Source organism: Populus alba, chromosome 14 (assembly GCF_005239225.2).
Source record: "Populus alba chromosome 14, ASM523922v2, whole genome shotgun sequence".
Taxonomy (NCBI): domain Eukaryota; kingdom Viridiplantae; phylum Streptophyta; class Magnoliopsida; order Malpighiales; family Salicaceae; genus Populus; species Populus alba.
This window is the reverse complement of record NC_133297.1, coordinates 23,085,964-23,099,528: the sequence shown is the minus strand read 5'-3', so window position 1 is coordinate 23,099,528 and position 13,565 is coordinate 23,085,964. Positions and strand designations below refer to the sequence as shown.

The following is a 13,565-nucleotide window of genomic DNA, read 5'->3' as shown; positions in this document are numbered from 1 at the left end:
TCCACCTCAAATGGGTCATTTTTAGAACACAAACATTTTCATCATTGTTTCAACATTCATCAAGAACTTGATCGACATTTCATAGTCGTTTTCGACAATCATCAATAATTCAATCATACACTTCATCGTCGTTTCATCATTCAAACAAGGATTTAATAAAATATTATCATAAGTAAATGATTTCAAAACATAAACATCATACAAGAAAAAAGTGGAAACCACCTAATATTCCACTTGTGGGTTGTCCTCGTCCTGACGATTATCCAATCCTGGCCCACTACCTAAGACATCAATGGTCACATCAGTATATTGCATCTTTAAATCACATTCATCACCATACTTATTTCAAGAGTCCATATGTACACATTCAAGCATTCCACATTTTTACACCATCATACAATGAAATTGTTGCAAGCATTTAAGTCATTTCTTGCCAAGGGTTTATTGCAGAAAATCAATAGCGAAACTGATTCATCGTTGTAGGTCGTACAGTTCAGTAGTGAAAACTGGTTTGCTGCAGGCCGCACGCTTCGGTAACGAAAACTGGTTCGCTACTGACCGCACAATTCGGCAGTGAAAACTGTTTTGCTACAATCATCACAATTTCGGCAGCAAATGCTCCTTTGCTATAGGCAACTCGATTTTCGGCAGCAAATCTTACTTCTGATGCAGACAACCCAACTTCGGTAGCAAACGCATATTCGTTGCGGAATACACAATTCAGTAGCGAACACCTAATTTGCTGCGGACAACAAAAGTTCAGCAGTGAACACCTAATTCACTGTGGAATACATAATTCAGTAGCGAATACCTGATTTGCTACGGATGACAAAACTTGGGCAATGAACACCTGATTTGCTGCGAACGATATAACTTCGACAGCGAACACCTGATTCGCTGCGGACAACACACGTTCGGCAACGAACACCTTATTCATTGTGGACGACACATGTTCGACAATCAACACCTAATTCGCTACGGACGACACAATTTCGACACCGAATACCTGATTCGCTGTTGACAATACAGATTCGGTAGCGAACACCTGATTCGCTGCAAAATACACAATTCAGCAGCGAACACCTGATTCGGCTACGAAATACACAATTCCACTAACACTTGTATTCGCTGCGAAATATACAATTCAGCAGCAAACACTGATTCGCGTTATAGAAAAATATATTAGAACCTAACGTTGATTCACTGTAGACAACACAATTTAAGACAACGAACTACACAAGTTCATTTAGCAAGGTTTTTCTGAATTCATTCATTCCATGTTTTCACTTACATTATGGTAATACATCAACAACCACCACACGAGCAATTTTCATAATTCCAAGTGTTCATTTTTTGTCATGGACTTAATTCCTTAAGGTGTTCGTCACAGTGAATTTTCTCATTGTTCCCTCAATCCTATGGCTGGGCAATGTTGCACCCATTACACTTAGCTACACATGCAATCATTCATATTTCTCACAAGTATAATCATAATCACAATTCACAATTCATTCTCCAGATTCACAATTACACATATTCATTCATTAAACAAACCAAACCGAAGCAATATACAGTGTGGTTCCTGTTTCAGACATAGCATGCTTTCAAGGTTCATTAATAACACAATTTGCACTTAACATCATTCCACCACCTTTCAATATAATTTCATCAATCAAATATGCAGAATTTACATCATCAACACAAGTATGATTCTGTTATTGATTCAAAAATGTTCCTAAAAGTCTCACGAGATCATCATCCATGCATTTTGTCACTTTAATTCAAATTTTGTCCAGCCCTCACTATTTCCAACCCTCCCCTAGGTTCATGCATTCAAAATCGTTCATGTATCTTAAGTAAGGTCTTGTGTATGTGTCATTCATCTTTTGTTCTATATAGGTTGTCCATTTAGTCAAGGATTCCTTGAGTTAAGGTGCAAGAACACCACCCTTTCCATTTTGTCTAAAATCTGGGGTAACAACCAGCCAAGAGAAGGATATTGGTCTTACCTCATGGGTTTTTAGACAGTCTTTTGAGCAGGTTAGTGGTATGGTTTCTTCCCTCGAGTCTCAGTTTTCTGCCCCTTCTTCCTCTGCTAGCACATACAGCAGAGTGGTTGAGCTCTCTTTGGGAAGGAACAAAGAACAAGAGCATGCAGCTCATTTTGGGAAGAGGGAATGGGATAAGAGCATGCAACTCGTTTGGGGAATAGCCTCCCCCCCCCTCTCTCTCTCTCCTTGCTGCATTTATACCCTTCTTAAATGAAAAAAGAGGGTGTTAGGATGTTGGACCAAGGGTGTCCTAATCCCCATTTAGTGTTATCCTTGAGCTGGTTCCATTCCCCTCTCCCTAGAATAGGCTCGGTCCAACATTAATTTTTTTTGTTAGGTTTTATAGTGTCACTATCGATCAGAAATCGACAGCCATAAATTTGTCGTTGCCGATTCAGCAATACGGGCGCAAGGAGAGCTGCGCCGCTGCTGATTCAGAAATAAAACCAACCATGTGCTGCCATTCAGAGATTGATAGCCGAAAACTATGGCTACGATTTAGAGATGGGCAGCCAAAACTGCGTTTGCTTTCAGTTTTAGAAACTTCGGGTAGCCAACTGTGCTGCTGCGATTCAGAAATCGGTAGCTAACTGGGTTTTTTGAATCAGAAATCGGCAGCCAAATTATGGCGTTGTTCAATTTTTAGTGATGGCAACCAAAAACTACACCGCTACAATTCAGAATGGCAGCTAAACTGTGCGCTACCAATTCAGAAATTGCGAGCAAAAATTGTGGTGCTGCAATTCAGAGATCGGCAACCAAAACTACGTCGTTGTCGATTCAGAATCGCAGCCAAAATTTGTGTCACTGGCGATTCTGAATCGGTAGTGATGGTGGAGTCATTTCGGTTTTTACTTCTTTTGTTTTTTTGGGGGGTGTTTACAAAAAATCAAAGTAGAAGGGAAGAAAAATGTTAAAATCCTTCCTAAAGTTGTTTGAATATGAGCTATGAACTAGAGCCTTTCTCACTGTTTTCTTGTGACTTTGGGACAAAAGGAAGAAGAAACCCAAGTAAATGGTCTAGAATTCTTACACTAGCTACTAAGGAAATCTAGACTAGAAAGAGGGACGAAATAATGGGGTTTGAATGGGGATAATTTCAAAACCTTTGTAACAAAAAAAATGGATAATTTTGATACACAAACTGGAAAGAAGGGTCGGTTAGTGGGCTTGGATTTTGAAATGCAAATGTTTATGTGACATTATGCATAGATTGTGAACTTGTAAGAACTTATGATTATGCTAAGAATCAAACTAAAGTTATTGGTGTATTGATCCTAGATTTGCTTGTTTGTTTGAGATTGTGTGATAATATGTTAGAATGATGTTATGTTGTAGGGTTGTGATTATCAATGAAACTAAAATGCATGTTGAGTAAATGAAATATTATGTTTGGTGCCATCAAATGTGATTTGCGAATGCATGGTTATGAAAAGTGATGAGGTAATTTGTTACATGTTTTGTGATAAAAATGACATTTCATGTGTAAATTAGGGGCATGGACAGCATGTCCGGCAAGGGGGGAAGGGAAAATGAAGGGACTTGGCTGATCTTAGAGCGATAAGACTAGGTGTATGATATCTTGGTTGTGGTGCATTGTTAGTAGTTATATGTTGATGGTTTGCATTGATGGATAAAACATTGATGTATGATGGTGGTGTACTGACGGTTTAATGCGTCAGTCGTATTATTACGCTGATGAATTTAGCATCAACTATGAATTGTGTTTGCGTTAAATGCTTTTAGTTGGGTTAGTGGACTAGCGTAAAGTTTTTTCTTCAATTGATTTTTATTGGAATTCAGCAGTGTATTGTGTTGGGGATTTCTGCCGTTTAATGTCACCAAAATTAGTTTGGTTCGTGTTCGAATTCTGTGGTACAAGAAATCTCTTTCCCGGCTGTTTGAATTGTTGTGTAAGCAACAAAATTAGTTTTTGTCGTTTAATTGTTATGTCATAGCAACTTAGGTTTTTTATTGCCAATGTTGTGTCTCCAACGAATCAATCTCCGCTGAACCGAATCCTATTGTCTTAACAATCGGTTCTCTTCTATGATTTTTCCTGTGACACACTTCACTAAAAATGAATTAATTCTTCATGGTAATGATGGGGTGGGTAATATGTTGGAACACTTGAATGTGAATATGTTTGTAAATTATTGGAATATGTATGGTGATTGAAGATATGATGAATATCAATGCCAAATGTGCTGATTTTTGTGTCTTTGTTGTGTTAGGTGGTTGCGTCGGGATTGAACCTACGACCGGATAAGGACAACACACAGGAGGGTAAGGTAAGGTTGGTTTCACACCGCTTCTAGTCATAATGTTAATTCCCCAAAGTGAATTTTGTTATGAAAGTGTCTTTTATTGTGTTATAGCTTGTAACTAAAACTTATCATGGGAATTTTTGTACGGATTCACGAAAGATTATTCTTTTGATATAATGAATGTTTAAATGGTATTAAAATAACATTTTTAACGAGTCTATGAAGTATTTATTATTTGTGTTCTAGATGAATGCTAAAACTGTTATAGAATGTTTATACTGAGTTTATTAGGGACTATCATTGTGTTATAAATGTATGCAAATCTATTTTGGAATGTTCGTACGAGTAATGGACAAAGGATCTACTATTGTGTTAATACAGGAATGTTAAATTGATATGAAATGTTTCGTAAGAGTCAATGATGAAGATCTACTATTGTGATAAAATGAATACTAAACTGCTATAAGAATGTTCAATGTATATTTATGATTAGCTTCGGTTTAATGGATCCTAAAGGGGATGGCCGAGATTGAATTGATGATTAGTTTTAGCTATGGCATCCACGATGGTATAAGGCCATGTTTGTGTTTGAAGGATTAGCTTTTGGGCTAATAAGGCTCTAAGGGGATGGTCGGGATAAATTGGATGATTAACTTTCGGGCTAATGGATCCTAGACTGATGGTCAGGTTGCGTTGATGATATAGTTTCAAGCTAATGGCATCCTAGATGGATGGCCGAGTTGGGCTGATGAATAAGTCTGGGTAAATGGCATCTTAGAGGATGGTTTTTTTTTTTTTTTTTCAAGTTGGGGAATATTTTTTTGGATTTTTATTTTCTTTTGGGCTTTTTTTGGCTAATGACATCCTAGATTGATGCGATTTTTCAAAAACCATCAAAAAAAAAAAAAAAAGGGATCCATTAAGGAAAAAGGGTTCCCAATAAAAGTTGGCCCCCAATTGACTAGGGGGGCCTTTTTTTGGGGGGCTTAAGAAGTTTCAAAAAAGCTTTCAATGGACTTCTTCAAGATACATGGGCTAAGGCGGACTTCAAGGATTTGTAATAATAAAGAGCAAGCCTTGAATTAAAATTTGATTCATGTTCAAGAGGGGCTTGTTGTGGAAAACAAACCATTGCACAAGGTCATTTGGAGTGAGAAGACTAGATTCCGAGCAGTTTGACTTTCGTTACTCTCTTTAGGTCATAATTGAAGCTATAGATAAACTTTTTGATGTGATTCTAGTCGGGATGAAAACTATGTACTTCCATACATTTCCAATTGGTATATGGGATGCCTTATAATTCATTAAGATGGAGAGAGAACTATCTGTTTTAAGTTGGACTTTTGCTGCTTGCCAGACAGAATGCGGGAAATAGGAACTTGTCCCCTTATTTTTAATTAGTTGGGCTATCAAACTTTATTTTATTTTTAAAAGGAGACATTTTATTTGGATCTTAGACTTGTTTATTTTGTTTATTTTAATTATTTTGGGCTAGTTTTAGCTTGGGTTGATTATTATTTAATTTGCGGCTTATGTGAGACCATTAGGGAACTTGGGGTTTTGGCTTGAAGTTTTTAAATACTTCTTTAGGAATAATTTTAGGGAAGACTTTTCATGATATTTTCAGCATGTAGTTGACTTTTGGTTGCTCAATCTTGGTTCTTGATTATGAACTTTCAACTCTTCAAAGAATGACCATGGTTCTTGTTGTGAAATTATACTTCTTTTGCTCGTCTCTAAGTGTAGCGCGTTGTGGGATCCGAGTTTGGGTTTATAGTTTTGTTGCCTTGGAGCAAGTCTTCCATTATGATAAGCTCATTCAAATCTCAACAAACTTGGATTAGATTGATCTTGGGGTCACAAATTCCATTAAATTTTGCTAGGGTTCGCATCATAGATGAGAGACTGAGTTGATTATGATGATTGACTCGACGCGATGGTAAATCCATAAAAGATGACAAATTGATTTTTGTGATTAATTTTGGTTAATGGCATCTGAGACAGATGACTAAGTTTGGATGTTGCGATTAACTACGACTAAAAGCATCCAAGGTGGATGATTGGGTTAAAGTGAAGTAATTAACCCCAATCAATATTTCAATTTTGGCCCCACAATTCCTATGGAGAGGTTAGGGCACATAAGTGAGAATAATAACACTTACGAAATAATAAGGATTGTATAACAATGCATATGAGAAGAAGAGGGGGGGGGGGGAAAAATGTAAAAAAAAAAAAAAAACTTTTTTTTTTTTCATTTTCAGTTGATAACAAGTAATGATAAGTTCTTCTAGTTTTTTATTATCATGTTTAGATTATTTACAATTCTTGTATATATGTTGTTTTTGTAATAGGGACATCACACAATCAAGGTGCATAGAAAAGCCCGTTCCATGGGTTCACATATTTTGAAAGGTGGTATGTAATAGTATGTTTTTAGGTGTTATGTATTGATAAGAATGAACGAACTAGATGAACATTTTTCCATTCGGCACTTTTGTAAAGACTTGTATCAAAAATTGTAATGGAATACGTATACGAAAGTACAATCTTGTGAAACATGATGTGTGTGAATGCATGATGTGTATTATCTTTTGTATGAGAATGTATATATTGTGAGAATCACATGAGTATGCACTACACTAAAAGATGAATTCCATTACGATAAATCCTATAATACCGTTGCAAGAATGTGTATTGCACTCTTATATAGGATGTTGATTTACTTTACCTATGTGAGGTGTGTGTTGCTAATGAATGTAAGTATTTATAAATTCACATATGATATTATGAAAATTATCAGAGAACCTAACGATTATAAAAAAAATTCCACCATTTTTTTTACTATGGAAAAGGTTGAGTGTTACAATTAGCTTCGGCTAATGGAATCCTAGATGGGATAGTCGGGAGATGACGAAGAGTTTGTTGGGGCGTTATGAGTAAGGATAACACAATAGTCAAAATAATAAGGATTGTAATAGCATATGAGAAGGAAAAAGAAGGAATGTAACCCGCTAAGTTGATAACGAAAGAGGTCACGATAATATTCTTCTAGTTGTTTATTATCATCATGTTTAGATTATTTATAATTCTTGAATCCATTTTGCTTTTATAACAGAGACAACACACAATCAAGGTGTGTAGGAAATCACAATCCACAGGTCCATATATTTTTTAAAAGAACTGTGTATTCGCATGTTTAGGCGTTATGTATTTTATAGGAGCGAATGTACTAGTTGTAGAATTGCCACTTTTATATAATCTAGTAACAATATCAATATTCGAATAGGGATGTGAACTCATGCATATGTTATTATGATATAATATAAACCCATGTATATGTAAATATGATGTTGTGTAGTATGTGTATTGAATACTTTCTATATGGAGAAGTTGAATTTACACAATCGTATGAGTAATGTGCCATGCTAATGGATGGAACCCATGTACTAACCTTTGAAATGCTACTATGAGAAGCATTGAGAATATGATGGCCTCCAAAAAAAATTTACCATTGATTTCAGCTTTGAATTATTGGGATATTACATTAGTCATGTGAACCATATCCTCTATCTCAATAAAATGCTACAACTCAACCACATTAGTTAACTCTTTATTCAAACCTCATTGTTGTAGCCTATCTATCCTCCACAATATTGGCTCTAATAATGGGAATCTCTATATCCTTATGGTAATCATCAACACTCTTACACTTTTGAGTCAAACTCTGCAATCCTTGAAATAGTTCTTTATAATAATGTCTAGGAATAAACTTGTTTCTCATGATTTTTTTCCTCTCATCCCAAGTCTCTATGGGTCTCTCGTCATTCCTTCTCCTACCTAGAATCATTTGATCCCAACAAATAATAGCATAGTTACTAAACTCAACTATAACAAGTTTTACCTTCTTTTGCGCATCAAAAGTTTAATATGATTAATTTTCTTATGAAATCTTTAAAATGATTTTCTTAGGAAAATGAATTAAATAAAATTTATAAGGTTTGAGAAATTATCAAATTGAGTTTGATTTAATATTTCTAAATGTTAAAAATATTTTTTAAAATTACACAAAAAGCTAATAACTAGGATTGAAGCATGCAATATATTAAATTATGCATATCAATGTGTTTTTATGCATGATGGAAGATTATGGATATCAAAAGACAAAATATGATTATGTTTTGTTGATGGTTGAATGGTTGTAATATTAAATAGAGCCTGCGTTTCTTGTCTTTTCTCTATTTTCAGGGAATTGTAAATTAAGTTGGGATGATTAATCAAGTGGGACTTAATTGTAAATACATTTTAGAAATTAAGAACTATAATGTAATTTATACAAAGGATTATAGTTCTATACCTAGACAAATCAAGTATAGATTTGATTTATATAAATAGAATGTTATGCCTGATATTTGTTGTATGGATGAGATAATGATGGAAAATTTGATGTGATTAGATAAAGATATACCTCAAAACATTAAAAGAAGAAGAAGAAGAAGAACTGGCAATAAAGGCATATCAATTGCTCTTTCTAAAAGGGTTTTTAGAAGATTTTTGATTTGATAGTTCATGTGTATTACTATTAGAGATTGAACAATTGAACAACTTGTTGTTTGAGACAACACAACCTTCAAGAGTTAATGTAACATCAAAAGAAGATATGATCTTAAAGTAATCTTTACATGAACCTTAAACTATCTAACGAGATTCTTGGGCTTCCTAAAGATTTTATAATTGTTATTTTCACTATATTTATGAGTTTCAGGAAACCCAACATAATTTCTCTAATTTCTTAAAGTGATTGATTTCTCCTCTTAATAACCCTATTTTACCGTGAAGTTCTTAGTGTTCAAAACTCATGAGCAAAGTCATTTTCAATGTAAAATTTTACAAGATTTGTGCTATCATATTTTTTTTCCATGATAACTTCTAATTTTTTAAAATACAAAGCCTTTTTTACTTTAAAATCTTTGACTTGATCTTTCATGCTTTCAATTTTTTTAGCCAATTTCTCTTTTGCACTTTTCTTACAATTATAATTTTAAATCCTCCAATAAAAATAACATTTAATGACCAAAAACAAAAGCAACTGATCTGGTAGGGGACTTAATTGGAACAATTTCCATTTTGGTTTGAAAGCTTTATCAATAGCTAGCACAGCAGGAAAAACCTTATTCTAAATTATCAAAAAGTACGAGGTTTAAGCACTTCTTGTGGCAGTATAAATAAAGTCCAAGACTCAATGAAAGTATTCTGTTAATGCAAAATTTACACCTAAAGTTTATATAGTAACAGATGTACTGCATAAAAAAAAAAAAAAAACAAACAAAATCATCGCTTTGATACCAACGTGGATTCGAAAAGAAAACTTGCTTGTGAGAATTCGCTATCTTATCCCCGAATCGATTATTTTAGATGTTTCATTTCAATTGTCAAACAATAAAAGTTCAAGATGATGTCTTCTCTCAAGTGCAGGAGTGTCGAAGTAATAAATAACCCGGCAAGACCGAGCTCGAACCAAAGGGAGGCTAACTGTATAAATTATAAATAATAATAAAATAATAAAAAAAACAACAACAATAATAATAATAATAAATTGAAGAGGGCTTTGAGATGTGATATTGATATAAGGATTAAACAATGATAAAAACAATTGTCAAGGTTAGAGGATCCACTAATGGTATTCAAACAAGTATAGTATAAACTCTTATTACTCAACTGTAAACCACACACAAAGGAGGTTCCAATCGGTAAATTGTTAATATAATTACATTAGTTATGTTATTCGAATAATACTAATACTTGTGAATGTTATCAGGTATTCATGATTATAACTTATGTTAACAACAGATCAAGTTCCTTTCATAGCACAAGTGTCGGTTATACCATACGGTTGGGCTATAAAAGTGTCAAGTATTTGTTGTACCAGTGGTTATACAACATAAATCTAAATTAATCATTTAACAAGCAAAGTATTAAAAGTGAACAAGGTAACAAATACAAAACATGTTAGTATTGAGCATTAAAGTCCATGTTGAGTTTATACTATTATTATTCTTACACCATAAGTGTAACCTTTTCACCTTGACATAATAAATTTAGCTAAACATAATGTAAGAGAGAAACATAAATAAACAATATAAGAACATAATTATATAAGTAATGAAAAGCATACGCAAGAGATTAATATAACATAAAATAAAACTTGAACATTACAAAATACAAAGAAAGAGAGCAAGAGCAAGATCTTGATCTAAACACCAAGATGCCTAAATGCATGACAAATGACACCTTTTATAGGCCAAAATTTGGAAATATTGATTTGATGACTAATTGTTAACTAGGTGGCCATATTTTGACTTGGTGACAATCCTTATCTTCTTGTCTGAACAAAACGTCATTGCTAACATCAAAATTTTAATAGATTATCCTCATGAAAGTTCTAGGAAATTGTCTCAGTATTCCAACAAAAAAGAAATCAGTGTATTTGGACTTCTAGAACTCAAGATATGGGCTGAACACTAAACAGCATTTGGGCTGCAGGACAGATTCTGACTTCTTTGTTGTTGCTAAGATTTGGACTTCCAAACAGCAGAATTGGTCCTTGCACTCCTATGAATGTTTTAGGCCTATGTCTTAGCTTTCTAGCCATATAAACCAAATTGAAATCCAAGATCTACAACTCCAGATATGACCCAATGACTTAACAGTGTTTCAGTTTGGACTGAACCATCATCTCTTTTCTAAGCTTAACCCTCTCTTTGTCTTCTCAATTTCAGTAGTTAAACTCATCAATCAATCCTTTGATTTATGTGATAGGCCTGCATTTAAGATGAACATTTACCATAAATTAAAGGTATCTTATAGTATTAGACTTGTTATTATAAAACATGTTTTAGTTAAGGAGTTATTGATACTTCAAGTGCAACATGATGATATAAAACCTTGATAAAAATGCACTTTTAAGTACTAATCACACCCCCAACCAGCTTATTACTAGTCCTTAGTAATCAAAGCGTTAAAATAGAAAACAATTTACAAGTTTCACAAAGCAAGGCATTCATCATTCAACTTCCATTAATATATCCAAATAAACAAACTCTTATTAAATTTATATTTTTGCTTCATATTTTTTAAACAACATATTAATAAACCTTCTTTTTATATGCTCAATGTATGAAAACATAGATGATGGGGCTTTTGTTGGAAGAAAACAATATTATGTTCTAATGTTTAAGGTTAACTTCCTTGGGTTGGGATTATTATTTTTTTTCTTCTTCTTCTTTTCTTCTTTTTTACACACACACACACACAAAAACATATAACTTAAAACACAATGCATCTTTAACCCATGTAACGAGCTTTAGGCTAATGACTCCCACACTAGTTGGTCTTAGGGCATTAGGTATTGAGACACCCCTACGAGCTTAGTAACTCAGGTTGCAGATACTGATACGTACATAGTGCAATGTTTGATTCCCTTAAGCTTTTCTCCTTAACCCATGTAACAAGCTTTAGGCCAATAGCTCCCAAGTCAGTTGACTTTAGGGTATTAGGTGTTAAAACACCCCTTCAGGCTTAATTGCTTAGGTTAGGGAAGCTACGAAACCAAACTTATCTACGTTTTTATTATCATCAATATTATTAATCAGTTTTATTTTTTGTTGCAAATTATATACTATCCATTTCCCTTAGTTGTTACCTTTAACAAAAAAACATAATTAATATAATAATCCAATGTGCAACCCACAATCATATGTTAAAGTGTGTGTGTGTGTGTGTGTGTGTGTGAAAATGAAGGTTTAATATACTTGTTAAATGAGTATATGAGTAGAATCAAGTGATAACAAAGTGAGAGTTTGTAAACCTGAATATTTCAAAAAGTATTCTGATAGACCTTGATAAGGATACTTACTAAGATGCGTCTCAAGAGTTAATAAAATTTTCTCCATACTCTGTCATCCTAATAACAATTTTGTTAAATGGTTTTAATAATAGCAAAAACAATTAGTAAGTTGTTTTTTTATGTCAACTACTACCCTCTCCCCCCAACCAAAATGAGACATTGTCTTCAATGTCATAAGGTAAAAAGATAAAGTATAGAAGACATCATCCGGAACAACGAACATTGACAAACCTGAAATACACTTAAACAAATATAAGAAATAACAACAAAAAAATAATATGCTATTAATAAAACCAAAAGACACAAGGTTTCACAAAGGAAGGCTCAAATCTAATATAAGTTTTTTACGGCTTTCCTTAGTTGACCAATTTAGGCGACTCATGCAGGGATCAATGAAAAGGATGAAAGATTGTAGTTGGTCAATCAATTGTTCAGCAGTAGCAGCAGAGATTATGATTTGTCGTGCCAAAGATGTTATAAGTTCCTATTCCACAACTTGATCAAGAAAAGACAACAAATTATCATAAAAACCATTAACATTTAACAAACCTATAGGTTTATGGTGAATGTGTAGTTGGGCCAAAGAGGAAATGTGAAAGATCTCTTTCAATGTGCCCAGACCACCTGGTAAAGCAATGAAGGCGTCAACATGGTTAAACATTGCATTCATTCGATCAGACATTATGGCGACCTGTAGTTCCTCTCTAATTATTTTTCCAGTGAGGTCCCCTTTTGCTAAAGCTTTGGGGACGACCCCCAAAACTTGACTGCCTCCTAAAAATGCAGCTATTGACACACCCCTCATTAACCCAAGGCTACCTCCCTCATACACTAAATGAATCTTTCGCTCAGCTAGTACCCGACCAAGATGATTTGCTAATTCTAAAAACCCCTTTTCTTTCCCGAGACTGGATCCATCGAAAACACAAATATTTCTTATATGATGACTTGAGGAACCTACCATTTCTACACACTTCTATATTTGTTAAATGTATGGGTTAATTAGAAATGAAAGGAAGGAAGGAAGATTTTATAGATGAGAAATTGAAAATGCAATCATACCACCTATATGTAGGCCAGCTGGGGTCTCACTCTCTTTATTTATTTTGAAAAAGCGTGTATGTACAAGTGGTTGTGATTGTGGCTCATATCTTCCCTTGGTTTTATGTCCAAGAACGGCTTAAACGCCCTTTATAGGTCAGGGATAGGCTTCCCATCCAGTTTTCTTAAAAACTGGCAAACAAGGTCTTTTCTAGTCAGATTCCTAAGACTAAGTCGATCATGTTCTTTATGGAATTGTGGCCATAAATCATGAATTGCATGATGCACATCTCCACTAGGATG

General features: G+C 34.1%; 1 pseudogene; it reads right to left on the bottom strand.

Moving 5' to 3' along the window:
* Positions 1-222: 222 nt before the first annotated feature.
* Positions 223-13,565, bottom strand: part of LOC140954571 (uncharacterized) — a 93,142-nt pseudogene continuing 79,799 nt past the window's right edge.